We start from the raw sequence: 17,601 nt of genomic DNA on the forward strand, positions 1-17,601 counted from the left end.
GTTACAAAGCGAAAGAGGGATGAGGAGTAAGGGAAGTTGGACTGAATTCTCTGGCGTGGATTTGTGCTGCCTTTTTTTTTTTTAAAATCTTTCTTCCTTTCTGAAAAGCAAAATATCTCTCAATGTAATATTTATGTAAAAAGCCACTTATGTAACTCTCGCCTGCCTTTTGCTTTTGTTACCTCTCTGGACTGTACAGCTCTCCTGTTTTTCCTCACGACAGATTGTATTAAAACCTGCAAATCCTGATGAAAGGAAAGAACGACCGGGTGCCCGCAGCACAGGCTTGAATTTTGAGCCTTTTTAAGGGCTTCAGGCTGGAAGACAATGGATCTATTTAAGATCTGGTTTTGGCTGGAGGAATTCTTACTGAGTATTTTCCTGTCACAGTGCGCTCTGGAACATCCCTGGCTTCTGCACAGTGTTTCTGTCCCTCTCCTCCCCCCCCCCCCCCCCCCCCCCCCCCAGCTTTGGATGTATGCAATGAAAGCTTTTTCCCTTTCCTCTCCTGACCTTAATGCAAGTGTCAGGTCAGTCTCCGTATAACAGCAGCAAGTGCAGAAGCATAGTGAAATTTTAGGTAGCACTGAACTTATTTATTCATTTTTATTTGATTGAAGTGATTGATGTCCATAGAGATCCAGAGATTCTTTTGATTAGGATTGGTTGGGATATTTTAATGGATTTCTGTCAAATGCAAGTGCAAAATGTATAACCCTGCTAAAAGAATAAAAAATGAGGGATTTGGGGGGTTCAAAAAAGGGAAGAAAAGGGTCAATACTAAGAAAACTTCATGCTTTTGGATCACAGGAAGAAAATATTCCTGTACATATTGCAACCAGTTTATTCCTAGTTGTATCCTCTGAGGATCTGACCTGTTTGTGGTTGAGAGCGTTGTGTCAGGGCTTGTCGTCTTTTGCCCTTTACAAACCGTTCTTGTCTGCGTGCACATTCTTGGACAGATTCTTCCCTCATGTAATGCTGGTAATTCTGTTGATATTATGTCAGGAGTCTATTAGGTCAATTATAAAGTTATAGGGCTCGATTCTTAGTTATTTTAAAGTGTTTTTCTGGCATTGGAAAGGAGTCATAAAATGAGCCTGAGTATGAATTATGCCCACTTCAGGCATAATAGAAAAAATAGTTAAAGCTGACATCTTTCAGCAGTGATCCCTGAGACAAGCTCTAAATGAAATAGGGTTTTGTGAAAACAGGAAGTGGAATATTTTAAGCTCTGTAAGTATATTATAAGCTCTATACGTATATTTCACCAAATTGCTGGGGAGTACATATATATTCAAAAGCATATTGGAACACCTGGATTCCCTGCCTGATTCTGAAACCAGCCCTTGCTTTGGCTCTGGGCAACAAAAACTTCTTCTGCCTCTATTTCTGTCTCAGTACAGAATCTCTTAGGGATTATAGTAGGAGATACTTGGTTTATTGTGCCTTACAGAAATATTCTAAAGCTATTTTATTAATGTTTATAAAGTGGATTTAAATGCACAGGGAGAAGGTTGTTGAAATAATTCGGAGAGGTTAAAAAATCATTTAAACTTCCGGCCGGTGTTGCCACAAAGACCAAATTGTGGGCACCGACCATATATAAATATTAGCTGGAAATCAGAAGATGACCCTAGTCATCATAGGATTAAATTCTGGAAGACTATCTTATAGGAATTATAGGGCCTGGAAACCTATGTAATTGTAAGATGGGGCTGAATCAACATAACAATAGCAGTTTATGACATGGTTGCATGCAGTGGGGGAGAGTAACCTCCTTAAAATCCCTTATCCTGGTGTTCCTAATAGCTGTCAACCCTTTATAAAATGCTTGGAAGATGTAGACTGTGTAGCTTTACAGAGACCATGATAAATACTGATTCCAGTGTTTAACTTAGTCAAAAGAATGGTCATAGGTCTTTGAATGAAAATTACTTTCTGTCCGTCTTCTCAGAGTTTGAGTCTATAAGTTTTTTGTCTGCACTAATTACAATGGAAGACTTATTTGGAATAGGTGTACAAAACCTGATAACTTTTAACAGTACACAAGCAAATTTCCCTCTTAAAGGCATTTGCATGCTTTTCAGTTACTGAGAAGTTTCTTTGCATGTCACTAGGTTACCGCTAACTTCCCAAGCCTTCAGTCCCTTCAGGCCTTTGCTTTGTATGCTTACCTGGAGCTATAACAAGGCACTAACCTTCCTTAATGGTCAAACGCACATTTAATTATTCTCTGAGGATTTATGAATTAAACAAGAAGAAAAACCTTGGAAATGCCTGCTGCTAAAAGTCTGGTTATGTACACGCAGCTGAACAGCGACCAGAATGATGGAATTTTGTGTTTTCTGCAGAATGGAAGCCTAATTTTAATTTATGGAGGAGAGGGTGATTTGACTTGACCAGATGCTAGACATGCAACCTGTGAAACTTCTGTCTTCCTAAATTCATAGGCAAAATAGGCAAAAGTGATGGTTTGAACAGTTTCTGAAATGATATGTTAATATTCAGTTTTAATGAATAAGACCTCATTTCACAACTTTAAAAGACTCTGGAATTTTATTTTTAAACATAAGCTGTTTGAGTCCTGCCACTATGAAGATCTGTGCCTTAGTTTTCTTAAATTCAAGTTTGTATTTTAAAGAAAAGGTTAAATATGAACCCTAAAGGTTTAAAAACAACAGCAAGAATGAAAAGAGCTCTCCATTAATTTTTATTTTTAAATTTCATTATTTTTCTTCCCTGATGCATGCTTGGGGTTGGGTATATTGGAAAAAATAGCTAGCTAATACGATTTTGCTGTATCCAGCAATGTGCTGAATTAGCTACAATAGTCTCTTTTTATCTAGTAATTATCCTGCAAGGTTTCCTCCCTCCCTCCCTTCCTCAGAACAGTGTTTTTTGCAACTCTGACACTTTGGTTGAAGTTTATGACAATTTTGTGACCTTCACAATCTGTAATTCATTGCTAGTGCCTTCAGTAGTTTCACGGGTCTTTTCGACTTACAGAAGTCTGTAAGAAATGAAGCAAGAAGCAATATATTTAGAGTCGTTGTAACAAGAGTATCAGGCCTAGCTGCCCTGAATGTTCCTGCCCTCCTCCTTTTCGAAATTATTGTCTTACACATTCACAGCAAACAAAGCAGAGGGTTCATTTCTCCGATCTGAGAACCTGTGTATTCTAGTCTTTGCTGTTAAATCCGATGTATGCAGCCGGGCCATGACTCCCGCAGGGAAAAATCACTGAAGTCCAGCGGTGTAGAGAAGTCGCCGGGATGGGTGCAGTGCTTGGGGCAGGGTCGACACCTGGATATTCCTTGCTCTTTTTTTCCACACAGCGGTTAATATTTTCCTGTTGTCAGTAAATGAAGAGGGCTGTGTTTGGATGGACTGCCTACCTCAGCGTGAGCCCCGCGAGAGGATGCACCATGCGGTCTGTCACAGCCGCTTTGGGGAAGGAGCACATCCTCATTTGCTCGTGGGTTTGTTTCCCGGACGTCTGGTCTCGCCGCTGCCGACTACTGAATGCTGGTGGCTAGGGTGGGAAGGATGGATAAGCTCTCTTCACCTTATTGATGTGGAGGCTTAAAAACGGCTCTTTAGGACGTGACCTTTATACCTGTGGTAAAAGAGAGCAGGGAACGAGACTTGATAATCCGGAAAGTGTGCTTCAGGGTAAAATCTTGTAAGAAACATAACGGTAAACAGTTCAGTTTCTGCGGGGACTCAATTTGGGGTATTATTTCATAATTTCGACTGAAGAAACCTCTGACTTATTTGGCTTTTAGGACACATGGTGAAACTCACCCCTTTAGGGAAGTTCTTGCAGAGACAAGATACAAGGAGAACTCGCCTGTGTAAGCAGCAGAGAGGATTGTTCGCTCCTCAGTTTTTGCTGATTTATTTGTGACTGGTTGCAGCAGAATAGAGGGACTCACTGCTTTGACTGTGCAGTGAACAAGAGAAAAACACACTCAGTTGATAACGTTTTAAATCAAAACAAATAATAATGCTCTTCATGGAAAGACCGTGGAAAGATATTAACAGAAAACAGTGCAGAAAACATCTGAAACCATCTTTGCCCATAGTTTTCACTACATATATTTCTTAAACTATTTTTCTGCTTACAGTTTTTATTCAATATCCTGGTTGCCTTAGGCCCCTTACACGACTGAACAAAAAAAAATGACAACGTTTCAGTCTCGTCTGCTGGGATCCATCTAAATATACATTTCTGATAAAAAAGTGTCAGTCGCCGCTGGGGCTGGAAACGGTCTGTTCTGCTATGAGGAAGGGAGGGGCAGGTCCATAATGGTCGTTCAGGCTGTCGTGTTTCTGAGAATCAGCTGTTTTTTCTTTATACTGCAAAGATTAAACAAAGAATGTTAAACATTTCCCAATTTAGCATTTATAATGGAAAGCGGCTGTAGGGCCACAGCTCGCTGCTGCAAGGGCAGGCGTTCATATTAGGAGTCGCTTAAAAAGGCTTTTATTTTCTTTGAAGGCCTGTCCATTCCTCTCCTGCCCGGCTGCTGTGCTTTGCAGTCAGGTGGAGGCAGCTTTAAATTTTTACTTTCATTTAAGTAGGAGCTAATTTACTTTTGGAAATGAAAGCTAAAGCAGCTCAGCCATCTGCAAGGTGGAGGAGGAGGCAGTGGGTTTCTTTAACTTTTCAATTCTCTACGATTCTATTTTGCACCAACAGGCAAGCAAAAATTACCTTTCTGAGCGCCTATTAGTAATAATATGTAGTATTAATGATCTAATGTCTTAGCTTCAACTCTTCATCTTGGTTTCTAAAAGATACCTGTTGGCTGTGTTCAGTCTTCTTTATACTTGCATCCAGCTCAGGAGCTTTGAAGTAAAAAGTTGTAGTCTTGAGCGCAGCAGAAGCACATTTTTTGACCTACTGACAGCAAAGCTTTTTCCATAGCATTTCACTAGTGGTTACGTGGAGCACTGTGACTTTCTGTTCCTCACAGTAAAGGCAAAGAATGCTTAAGGGTGACTGGTAAATGTAAAAAAAAAAGGGGGGGGGGGGGGGGGGGGAGGGCACAGCATTTTGATATCCTATATATGTTTTTATTGTGGTTGTTTATCAGCCTTTCTTATTTTTTAGTTTTATTTGAAGAGTCCCTAGTAGAAACAAATACATTGTTCAAGCTTTCTTAATTGAAGCTGAGGAGAATTTCAGTTTTATGCCATTATATATTTTATTCCCTGTCAGAGCAAAATAAGTGTTAATACAGTTAGTTTTTTAACAGAGCAGCTAAAAATGTCCTTCGCCTGCCTCTCCATTGGCTAGTTTTCAGAAATTCAGTAGTTCTCTGTCATCACATGGGGACAAGATCTAAACATCTTATATAATTAAAACATTTTCAGAAAAAAAAAAAAATCTGGTTTCTTGTATAAATTGTAAGCACTGTAAAGAAATCAGATATCCATTTTCTGCCTTCTCCAGCCTGCCTCCAAGTAGGTTTTGTCTAAACAAAATGGCCTTGCACTCAGAGCTCACAAACATTTGTGTATTACTTAAGTATCTACAGGAGTAATTTTATTGGCCTCCTATAGTAGCTTGGCCTCCTATAGTAGCTTAAATATGTTTGTAAATGTTTGCCCACCTTTTTGTTTCTTAAGGGAAGCTTTTTATAATTTTTTTTTTTTAATAAGTCAAAGTTTGAGTTGAAAAATATTTCAATCTTCTTGTGATTGCATTTCTTACAGAATGTTGGAATTTTTGGACTGTGCATCTGTTTAGGCACGTGGAGAAAGACAAGACTGAGATCATGTAAGTCATGAAACCGAGGGTGAATAATCCATACTTTGTTCTCTCACCATTTCTACAATTTATACCCAGATGCAAGTAATAAACTAAAAAGGAAAAAGAAATCAAGTTAGCTTTTATTTTTGAAGTGATTAATGAAAAGCAAAGTTCAAATGAGGCCACAAATCCTGGTGGTGCACAATGGGTTGATTTATTTTGTAAATAGACCATGGATAATTAACCATAAAACAAAACTTTTTTTTTTTTTTAAACTTGCATAATGAAACTGGTTTCTTTTAGTTGCTGTGAGTTGAACAGAGGGATAACGACTTATTCACAACTGGTTGCAACTGGTTACAGCCAAGAAAGGAAAAATCCCAGAGCAGCTAGAGGAAAAAGACTGTTAAAACCCTGCTACACTTGCAGTTTTATAGTAAGGCATTTACTAGTGGCTACAGAATGGGCAAAGCGTACCCTTGTACGGTAACAGCAAAAGAGTAGACATGTACGTACTCTGATGATGTTTGCCATGTCATCCCATGCTTTGGCTTAAAACTCATAAGCAAAAGACAGCCCCTGCAGCTGGCCTTGTAGTCCACAATTTTGTATTGACTTCTAAATAGCATCAGTTTATGCTTTGTTACAAGCTTCCATGGTGCCTGTATCTTACTACTCTGGCACTGGGGGAAGAGTCCTCTGGATACTCAAAATAGTCTGACTTGCTGCCAAGTCCTCTTGTGAGCCAGAGAGTGATGGTAGTTTTTCAGATATGTGATATGAGAAAACTGCCTGCCTGACGTCCCCCGAATTTGTCTCTTCATATTCCACAGTCATCTGTGGAAGGGATCTCTGATGCCCAACAAGGAGAAGGTCCAATTTGTTGTGAAAGTACGTCACTACTAATTAAAACTACCAGCTGGGATTATGGCCCTGGAGACTGTAAATAAACTAGAGCATGAGATGTTCAGATGACAATAAGGCCACTTTTGTGGTGGTTTGTATTAGGTGCCTATACTCAGATTTGCTCATCTCACGCCAGCTTATTAGAGTGAAGAGAAGGTTTATGTAGGTAACAGTCAAGATGCAAGAGGTTGGATTTGCCACACAGACACTGTCTATATGGATGCCTTAGCTTCCTCTCACATGCCACAATGTGCCTTAAAATACTTTTGTCTATGTACATAAGGTCTGCCGTTCACACGGAGCTAAAATCTGATCACGCTGTGTTCATGTGAGAGTTGGCTCTTGGTGCAGCTGTGCTGTGTTTCACAGACGGGGACTCGAAGGTACTTGCAAAAAGCCCCCTCATTCCCAGCGGTAGCCTGTGTAGGCAGAGGTAGTGGGTAAAATTGCTTAAAACCAGCCTAGTCTTACATGCATTGAATCAGTTTATTGGAACAGTGTTACAGACTGATGTTGATAAGGGTTCTCCGTCCTAAGCTGATTCGCACACATGTGGTTTCTTCTGCAAATTTGGAGTATTTATTTGTCAGCAATGTGCTGCAGAGACTGAGGAGAGGAGAAGCAGATTGTTAACGTCAGACTGTCACCTGCTATCTGCATGAGCTTAACGTAGATAACCGGGTATACGGGTTGTGTGTTTTTAGTCTAGATCCCAGTTGCAAGACAGGGCCTTAGATCAACGCTTTAAACCCATAACCAGAGAACTGCCGAGTTCCCACTGTGTTACTGACACTAGTAACTACGACACAGGGCCTGCCACTTATAATCTTTTTTTAGGCCAAAGAGTCAAGTTAAAATAGCACTTAGTTTGAGCAAGAGGCTTCTGTTGTGGGTGGGAGTCATGCTGGGGGCAACATTAGCACTGTACTTTCAAACGACATTGCAGTGAAGACAAGACCCCAAAAGTAAGTTAACTCTCCAAGGCTCAATCCAGTCTTTGGCTTCTCTTCAGGTCCTGTTGGAAGGGAAGCCAGCCAGGGTCCACTGTGGTAGTGCTAACTGGATGTGTCTGTCCCAGGGGGTCTCCCTTGAAACTGCTCTTTGTCAGGCTTTTGCTTCTGGGAAGTGTGGCAATGTGTGGAATCTGCTACGTACTGTTTATAAGTCCGAACTTGATTTTATTGACTAACTGAATCCTTGTATCTTGTGACAATCTTTTTCTGTGCTCTGCATCATGCCAAAGAGACAGGGGAGTGGTGTTGGCATATCTTTGTATGAATAGGTCTGTCATTAAATATTTGAAATAGAAACATCTGAAATAGATCTTGCCTGAGAAGAACAATGGGGCAACTAGAGAAAGCCAGTTTTCTCCCAATTTGCTTTTGGGGGCTGGAGTTTTAAGCAACCAGAAAAAAAGAACAAAGAGACCAGGTATTAGTGCAGGGGCTTAAAAACAACAAACCCTGGGAGGCATGAAAGGAGACACGGGGAAAATTGAGAGAGGAGAGGGGAGGGATGCTTAGCAGAGGGAGGGGTTTTTTTGTTTGTTTGTTTTAATAACGAAGACCAGCTAAGGGAGCGGGAAGCTGGTAGTAGATGATTGAGAGTCCCTCATTTGGAAGAGGCACTGTGTTTAGGAAAGGGAAACTTTTCGCCTAATGTGGTGGATCTAAGCCCAAGGATCGTTCACTGCTAGTGCTGAGGATGCTGAGGCATGGAAGTGCATTTGGGTATTTTCTGTTTTCTCTGATCTCTAAATCTGTATTTTTATTTTGTGAAGAGTGAGGGAGTCAGTCGTCTTCCTCAGGCAGTTAGGCTCTGAAATCTTTCTGCTAGGAAGGGGTTACAGCCAGCCTTAGCTGAAGGCACATGCAAGACGAAGGAGAGAGTGTTCAACTCCTTTCAGATTGTGGAAGGTGTCAGCACATGGGCCCGGTACACAGAACACGAATTCAACAGTCTGACTGGTGTGCAGCAGGAAAAGCTTAGTTAGAGGTAATTGTAGTTCAGGCTTTTGAACAAGCCTTTGTATTTCTCTCATATGGTAATAACCTGTTTGTAAAGATATGCAATCCAAACTCCTTTTATTTTAGCCACCCTATCTCTTCCCAAATACCCCTCCCCAAATCTAATACTTTAAAAAACCCACAGGTGAGGTAGTCCCAACAGTTCTCCCCAAGGCTTTCCTCATCTCTGCTTTGCAAAGCGTGGCATCCAATGTTGTAGTAGGTAGGTTCAAGTTCCAGTTAGAAAGCGCTTTCGTGTGGGACTAAGCAGTACAGTTGTTTGAATCCTTGGACTTCTGCTCCAAGCACTGCGTTCAGAAATTTCCTTTATAAGAAACAAAGATTATTTGGTTCTTACTGAGATTCTGTTCATGTTACAAAAAACCCTTCACCAAATGGCATGGGAGACAACCACTTCTCATAAGCATCTCACTGCTGAAATAGCCAGGGGATGCCAATCACTGCGAATGATGTGCTGTCATAGTTAAAGGCTAGCTGTACTTCAGCTCTCCTTCTGGTATTCCTAAGTGAATAGTTTCATACGTTGGCACTCTTGCTGCTACCTGATCTAGGTGAAATCCCTGAATTCTTCCAGTTTCAGGCCAGGATTTGTCTCACAGCTTCAGTCAAGCTTCACATGACTTCATGGTATTTTGCATTTTATTCATTTGGAAATTTATGAGCAGTGATCAAGAGCCTTCTTTGCAGTTGGAGCAAACAGTTAAAGAAAAAGGAATTCTTAGATGTTAAACATCTTATTAATCTCAACTGCTCTTACATTTCTCTACCAGTTAAGTTTATAGGCTACAGGGACAGAGCAGAAGCAACTAGCATTCCCCTCACTTCTCCTCACTCCAGATTCTTCTGTAGGACTCTCTGTGGCTTTCAGTCTGCTGCTTTATCCTGCTCAGAACTGGTTTTGATACTTCCCCAAATGGCAATAGTAATTAAGGGTGCTTTACCCAAGAAGACATATGTTAGTTGTTACATAAATGACTGTCTGAAAAAGCCTCTTACCTTTCATACATTCATAAGCTCCACTGGTTCTTGGACAAGAACAACATACCAACTGGATTATTAATACTAATTAGATTGTCACTGATATATTGATAGCATTGCAGAGGTATTACAAGCTTCTGAGGCTCCCTAAAGAGTACTGAAGGTCAGGACTAGAAGCACTAAAAAAACTACCTAGTGGGATTCTCTTCTTGTGGAAATACTGGTTCATTAAAAAAATATGTATATATATTTCCAGGACTCTTATTTATTTTCATTATTCATATTTCCAGATAAAGCTTTTTAGCATTTCTGGAACAGAAATGCTTTTGTTTCAAACTTTTCTTTCAAAAATGTATTCTATGTTCTAATATAAAATTTAAATCAAAACTGAAAGTAACAATCAAAACAAAATTATTTTGTCAAAACAAAACATTCAATTGATTGAAATGATTTTTTATTTTTGTTTCATGGGCAACTTTGCAATGCAGTGTTTAATTCAACTGTGAAACAAAAGCAAATTTCAAAGTCTGTAGCTGTCCTGTAAAGCAGGAATTTTGGGTTGTGTTTGGGCTCTCCTAGGTGGCACTTAGGGGGTACTTCATCAGAATTCTACTAAAAGTGTTTTAAAAAATCTATTAAATCTGTCATATTCTATTAAATCAACAAAAGCTTTGAAATATGTGAGGACCCTTAGACTATGCTGAGATCTTCTTGTATTGATGTTATAATGGGAGTTTCTATCTCTGTATCAGTTAATCAGAATCTGTCTCTGCAACTATGCGTAGATCTCCCCTGGAAATACATTCTGTGTTTCTGCTCAGCAAATTGAGAAGCCTTTGACACCATTTCAGCTCTCCTGGCTTCCTTCTCTGTGGGCTGGTCATGGACCAAACCTTTCAAATTCTGGGTGCCTGTCTTGGTGCAATTGCTTGCAAAGTCAGCAAACAGCAGAATGTAATGATAGTGTGAGTGTAAAGCCTATACAGTTAGTATTAGTGTATTCGCTTCCATTTGTCGTTTCTTAGAGTTGATTTAAAAGGGACCTTCCCTTAGTAGAGCACTTTACGGTTATTACTTTGAGTCTTTCCTTGTCCTGTATAACACCCAAAACATTCTCTCTTTCTTTTCCTAATATATTGGATGTTTTTTCCTCCCCATTCTCATGTAGGATCCATATACTTAAATAGTAAACTACTTCTGGCAGCAGTCTTGTCCGGGGCCACAATATGGTATATGCCTTGGAGGCATATTACTTTAGCTTATGGTTTTGGCCAAGTTTAAATTCTTCAGGATTGGCCTAAATCCGTCTCAGTGGGAGCACCCTACAAAAGAAAAACATGACTTTAAGGACGACATTTTGGACAAGTAGGGCAAGGGTGAAGATTAAAAGCAAAGAACGTAGTTAAGGATTGCTCTATTGCTGGAAAACGTAAAGCACCTGACCTTGTCTCAACAGTGTGATGATCCTTATTTTTTTAACAAGGACTGAGATACTAACCTGCTCCTGTGATACCTTGGTTATTCAGATCTGGCTTCCTTAAATTTGGCTAGATACAACAATGCCGTATTCCTTAAGAATATCAGCACTGCAGCTTTCATAAGTTAGGGGTAGAGCAGTCAACATCCGATCACCCATTCAGGGGAAGTTGTGGCTCTGCAAACTTTGGACTTCTCACTCTGGTCGGAGGTAAACACGGGATGACACAGTAATATGAACTGAAAAGCTTTCCATTCGTTAGACCACCTAACCTTTTGTTCTGTTTTTCAAACCTGGAAAAGGGGTATTTTGTGATACAGAAAAGCTGCTTTTCAATAAATACGTTTTTGTACAATAGTGTAGTTGGCTCACTATTTTTTGTTACAGGCCTGTGACAAAACAGGCAGGAAGATATGCTTTGTCCAACAGCTGTCTCCTATATTCATCAGAATTTCTTTACGTGACTAAGCATGTAACCTGCTATATCAGTGGAAATTGAATTTAGTCTTAAGAAGGCTGATTTAATCTGAAGAATATATTTTGCAGTGGTCTTGGACATGAAGAGCTGGAATATTGATGTGTTTAGGCCTTAAAAAATATACAAATAAAAGCTCCCCCACCTCAGAGCTCTATAAATAAATAAATAAAATAGTTTATGTTGTGGACACGCTCACAATATTTCCTGCATGCTAGTGGAGTAGAACACATCAAAAAGATAATAATATAAGCAGTAAAATATCCCAAGCAAACAGAAAGCATCTGTAGATCTTGCCTAGCTGCCTAATATTATTGGGATGGTTGTTTTTAGCTTACCATGCCATTAATGCTTTGCAAATGTGTATGTGCATGCTGAGGGTTGGCCAGGAGTTGAACTGTCTTTATAATGGTTATATTCAATTGCTGCATTGTGCCTAATGCCTACAGACATGTAAGAGGACAGGAAAGGTACTCAAGAAACTATTAGACCATGCAGGATCTGGTCTACCAGCTCTAGTCACAGGAGAATGTAACGTGCTGTAAACAGGATGTAAAGAAACATTTGTAAAGGTGTTTGGAGAAATCCTGGATGTAACTGAAGTGTTTGTTAGCTGGTGTCCCAGGATTGATAGCCTATGTCCCTTTTGTTGTGCTGCTGCCTTTAATAAATAACACATCAAACTCCGAGATAGGATTTAACTGGAAAGATTTGTATCGCTAAAAACTTGTAGCAAATGTAAAGAGAAAGCTATTCTGCCTCCCCTTCTCATTCAGTACCTTTTATTTCCCTCACTATGTGTAATAGTCGAATGCTGACACATTTCTCTCAGCCTTCACTTCTACCTGATACTCACTTGCCAGTCTGTATTCAGATAGTTAAGGCCATTTCTTCAGGGAATAGGAGTGAAGAAGATGCAGGGATGTAGACAGGAGGTACGGCTGTATGGTTTTCAGATGAACTGTGTTTCGCTGTATATAGCATTTCTTGTAGAAAAAAGATGAAGTTTCCTTGGAACATGTATCGAGCCTGATCTAAATTCTCTCCTTGGCTTTAGCAGGCTGGGGATCAAGTCCATATTGGAAATTCTCCACTCAAACTGCTGGATGCAGTCAGAACCCGTGACTGTCTTTTAAGCTATTGCAGCCTGTGCTGCCCTCAGCCCAGAATCGACACTGGTAGTACAGCTGCTCTGACTGCAAGTACAGAAATCAGAAAATTTCTGATGTTACCTTGATATTAAGTGTTACTTGAAGAAGTCCCCTCTTGGAGTATGAGTTTTGGGAACCCTGAGATTTCCTGATCTGCTTTTTTATCTTTCCTTACTGTCTCTAGAGGTAAATGGGCCATTTTGCTGGAAAATTGAGATTGTAAGCATTAATCGAAAGGGGTTCCTAATAGGAGGATATTGGCAACACAGGTAATAGAGCCCTACTAAGAAGGCAGGCCCCCTTTCAAGACTCAAAGGTCTTCAGGTCAAGAAGTCAGAGACTTTCCCAAAAGTTAATTTTTGCATCAGTACATCGTGGATTGTAGCACTTCCAAAAGTATTTTCTTTCACAGGCCCTGACAGTCTAATGTCACTAGAGATCCTACTGCACACAGAATTGCTTCCAGTGGTTCCTGGGCAAGAGGGATGAGTTTATCCCACCATGGCTCCCACAAAACCATTAGCAGTACACCAGACAGAGAATTGGCTCATCCTGTCTCTGCTGTGCATTCAGGTTAATTTTGGATCCCCTTTTCAGATTCAACTGTTTAATAGTGCGTGCTGCACTGTGAGCTTCAGAAATTGCTGATTTCTGTCTCGGGGATGACAAGTTTCACAGTCTGTTCTTTAATTCCTACTTCTATAGCAGTTCGTAAAGCATCTTCACTTACAGTTTTCTAATATTCAGTGAGAAATCAATTTGGGAATAGGGTCCTTCAGTGAGGAGCCTCTTGCAGAAGTCCTTTGATCATCACATTGTACGAGAACTTGGGATTTTTATGATTGAAAGTTCTGATATAAATATGAGATTGCTGTATTTATGGGAAAATCTTGATATGATCTTGCTGCTATGTGGGGCGTTTAAGAGATCCTGAAATACCTTTAAAGTTGAAGCAGTGGGAAGCTGCTTACCTCATGACATAATAAGGCAAAATAAGGTCATGTAAAAAGTCATGATTGCAACTCCAGCAACAGAGCTGAATGAATTATTTGCAACAAATAATTTAGTTGCCAAATACAGCTTTTCTTGTCCCGTCACATATCCACAAGTTGATCAGTCTCTTTGATTCAGGAATCATTGGAATTTATTTGATTACTACCTTCAAAACTTACATTCTATGGAGTCTCTGTAAATGGAGGTAAAAGAGGTATGGCTGTGGTTGCAATACTATTTGCAAAAGCCTATTCTGTAATTTTCCTCTCTGGCATCCATCTTGTAAATTTGCATTACATGATGCCAGGCATTTAGGAGTCTATAGTTTTGATGAAAGAGGTTAACAAGTTTAGTGTTCATACAACAAGAGTTAATGTTCATACAGCAAGAGTTAATGTTTAGCAGAGAGGAGGCTGCACACAGGTTCATGAATCCTCACACATCCTTCACATTACATTTATTTTATTAACCCTATGACTGAAATGGTAAAACGTGAGGAAGAAAAAAGGATAAAGGAGATCCTGATGCTGCATGGGTGAAGTGGGGAACAGGGTGTGATTATTTCACGAGTGCACTCATTCAGAAGATCAGCATGAAGCTAGATGCTTCTGTTCACTGCACACAAGGGCAGAAACATGTCAGAAGTTGTTGCTGGTAGTGCTGCATTCGTAAAGGGAGCGTGGCATTCACTTTCCAGCCACCAGAGAGTGGAGGAAAGACAGAGAGCTGCAGACATCTGTTATTGCGTTTGCTTACCTACCCCTGTTCCTGGAGGTTTTGAAGTAGGATTTGAAAAGCGCGTATGACAGTCATTGTTTTTGACCATACTTTACAACATCCTACTGACTTTAAAGAGCCAAAATTTGGACCTCTGCAATTTAACCGATGATGTATACAGGGCACTCTCAGTGAAAGGGCTGGGAACAAAACTTAGTTCCTGGTTTCCTGCCTATTATTTAGGACATATCTGATCTGAAATCTGTTTTCTGCATACCCTTACGTGCATATTCCTTGGCACATGTGCTTCTTGCCATTATGGGGCAGATCCCATAGATTTTCTGCGTCATTAGTAGAGAGAGCCAGTCATTAAAAAAAAAAAAAAGCTTATTTGCCTGAGCCGTTAAGATTTTTTCTCACAGTTCTGCCTGTGGCGCCTGTCACTAGCAGTCAAATAAGGACAATTTTACCATTCTCTCCTGCTGCTCTAATTTTTTTTTTCAGTGCCAGTACATGTATTTGTTATTCTTTATAACTCCCTTTGAAGTTGGGAATCCAAGGGGAATCTAAAACCGACCAGATGTTTCTGCTGCTGGAGACACAGAAGACAGCAAGGATTAAGTTTAACTGAAACTTAGTTCTCTACAAAACCCATTACAGTGAGAATTCTTCCTCAGATAGTCTTATTTATTATTTATATTTGCACTTGCCATCCTGGGTAGGTGATACCTCAAGTCATCTTCCCCGGGAGGAAAATGGATGATTTATCCAAGTAAATAGTGTATCAGCAGCTGCCTGCGTTGATTTCCCTTATGGGGTTTCAGTTCCATTACACTGCATATTTCCCACCCACACTCTTTATACAGCATTTCATGTTGAGGAAAATCATTCCCATCTCTGTAACTTCAGAGGACAGATACGTGGAACCATCCAGAGGGAGGGCAGTGCAACTTGTGCATGCGTGGGGAGGGTGACGTACTTGAGAAGGTACTGGCCAGAAAGCAGTAAGAGGTTTTAACTCCTTCTCCTGTCACGGTTGGAAGATGAGAGAAAGGAGTAGAAGCCGGCATGGGAGACTGGCTATGGGAAGGAAGGGACGTGCTAACCTCCTAGAAGTGGGGGCAGAAGAAGTCTCTCAGGTGGGAAAGGGCAGGAAGAAATGCTATTATTGACTTCTGAGTTCCAGTTAGATGCTTTTGAAGATGCGAGACGAGAAAAAAGAAAAAAAAAAGTTTTAAAGTAGTCTATGATATGAAATACATTAGGTAGTCCTGTGGGGTGTCCATGTCCAAATTCTGCAATGGGAGATCTGCTGGCCTGCCTCTGCAGTCACGGCCGCAAGAGAAAATAGCGCACCGTCAGGCCTCACGAAGGTCCGAACGGGAAGGCAGCAAACAGAACAAGGGCTCGGTCTCCCTCTACCTTAGCATGGCTTAAGCTAAAATTTGGATCCACTTCCAGGTTTTAAACACCCCATATTTCTGGAGTACTTGTTGCCAAGTTATCTCATCTAAGTTTATGGGACTGTCTGTCCCTATGCCCGTCTGTCACACCCATGCGTAGCTGTTGAGCATGCTGATCGCTTTCAGCCAAGTCAGAAAGAACTGATAAGATAAGTTGTTTTCTACAAAACGGGTATCTAAGGAGAGGAGAAAAACTCCAATTAGTGCCCCTGCTGAGGGAAAGACAAGCAGAACTTATCAGCTAAGCATGTTCGGTGGAGGACAGCTGGCTGGCCAGCACAGGCTTTGCTCCAGAAGAGCCACAGCACATGCTGTCTTTTGCTCACTGAGAATTTTATATTTGTTGTGGGAGAGGAGACCTACGATAATTGTACTCGTATTGTGTAGCGCTCGCAGGCTCTGATCGCAAATCTGTAGGAAGACAGACTTTATCGGTATTTGTTTCATGTCTGAGCTGTTTTGTTTTCTTTAAAGTCCAGCGCCCTTTCTCGTTGGTAAGTCAAGGTATGTCTCTGGCTGATAGTGTTTTCCCTTGCCTCTCTGCTGTGGGGTTACAGCAGCTTTTCCCTGATTTTTCTCCGTATGGATTCACTTTATTGTTTCACACCAAATCTCACTGCTTCTCAACTCTCGATGTCACAGGCACCATAATTGAGAAATAGTATCAGGCTCTGCCTAAGTTACTCTTTAATTGGCCAGATGGATCACTAACGCCTTCACTGAGGCACTGTCCTCCATCATTAGCTGTTGGAGTTGCCTCCTAATATTGCAAGGCCCTGCACACCACCCTAATTTGTTTTTAAACAGGAAAATCAAAACCTTGGTAATTATGTAGAGCCTCCTAATAAACATCAGGTAAAAATGCATGCACTGTAACAAGCCCTTTTCAGAACAGCAAAAGGGAGTGGAGAAAATAATTTGCTAGTGTCTACACTTACTTAAAGCTGCTTTTCTGATTTTAAAATATAAAAAGAAATCAGGTCCTGGGAACACTGGGTGATTGTGGATGTTCTGTGAGGTTTTGAGGAAAGATATAAAGAAAAGAAAATAATCACGTGTTTTTCATTTTATATTTTTAGGACCTGAATTTCCCAGCTTTATATTAAAGGGAAACAGGTTAAAATCAGAGAGTTTTGGACCTACATATTTTCTCCTCTTCTTTATTTTTTTGTCAAGGCATCGAGGGAGATGGTATGAAAAGCATTTATATTGGTCTCTCTGCTGACGGAGCTTAACCTAATAATCCAGGACTTGGAACTGGGTGCTTCGATAAAAACACTTTCTGAGAGATTTTTCCATTCAAAACACCAGGAGAAGTTTTTTAATTGACAGCATCAGAAATTAGTATCCTGCCAGGACTACATTTCTTTGCACCTTATTACTCAGAACAAAAGATTAATATATACTCATTCCAAGCATGGGAGTTTTCAATAATTTTTTCCTAAATTAAACCAAAGATGAAGTGAAATGGTTTACCACAGGATTGTGAGAGTGAAAACAGGGGGAAAGTCCCAGTTCCATGTCAGTTATTACTTTGTCCTAGTTTAAGCACTTGACTCTCTTCTGGTGATTGCTCCATTTTCTTGTTTTTTATAGTGTGCTAGATACTTGGAAATTTGCAGACTTAGCTCAGTCTTTGAAATGAAGAAATCA

At 40.3% G+C, this 17,601-nt stretch overlaps 1 protein-coding gene across 10 annotated transcripts in view; it reads left to right on the top strand.

Moving 5' to 3' along the window:
• Positions 1-17,601, top strand: part of ZBTB20 (zinc finger and BTB domain containing 20) — a 473,367-nt gene that overhangs the window by 223,116 nt on the left and 232,650 nt on the right. For 2 of the 10 annotated variants that reach the window (XM_075512721.1, XM_075512776.1), the window contains one exon: positions 5,725-5,788. The exons of the other annotated variants lie outside the window; for them this stretch is intronic. The gene's annotated coding sequence lies outside the window, so the exon portion shown is untranslated. The remainder of the gene's footprint in view (positions 1-5,724; positions 5,789-17,601) is intronic. 10 annotated transcript variants of the gene reach the window in all.

This window comes from Mycteria americana, chromosome 1, assembly GCF_035582795.1.
Source record: "Mycteria americana isolate JAX WOST 10 ecotype Jacksonville Zoo and Gardens chromosome 1, USCA_MyAme_1.0, whole genome shotgun sequence".
NCBI classification, from domain to species: domain Eukaryota; kingdom Metazoa; phylum Chordata; class Aves; order Ciconiiformes; family Ciconiidae; genus Mycteria; species Mycteria americana.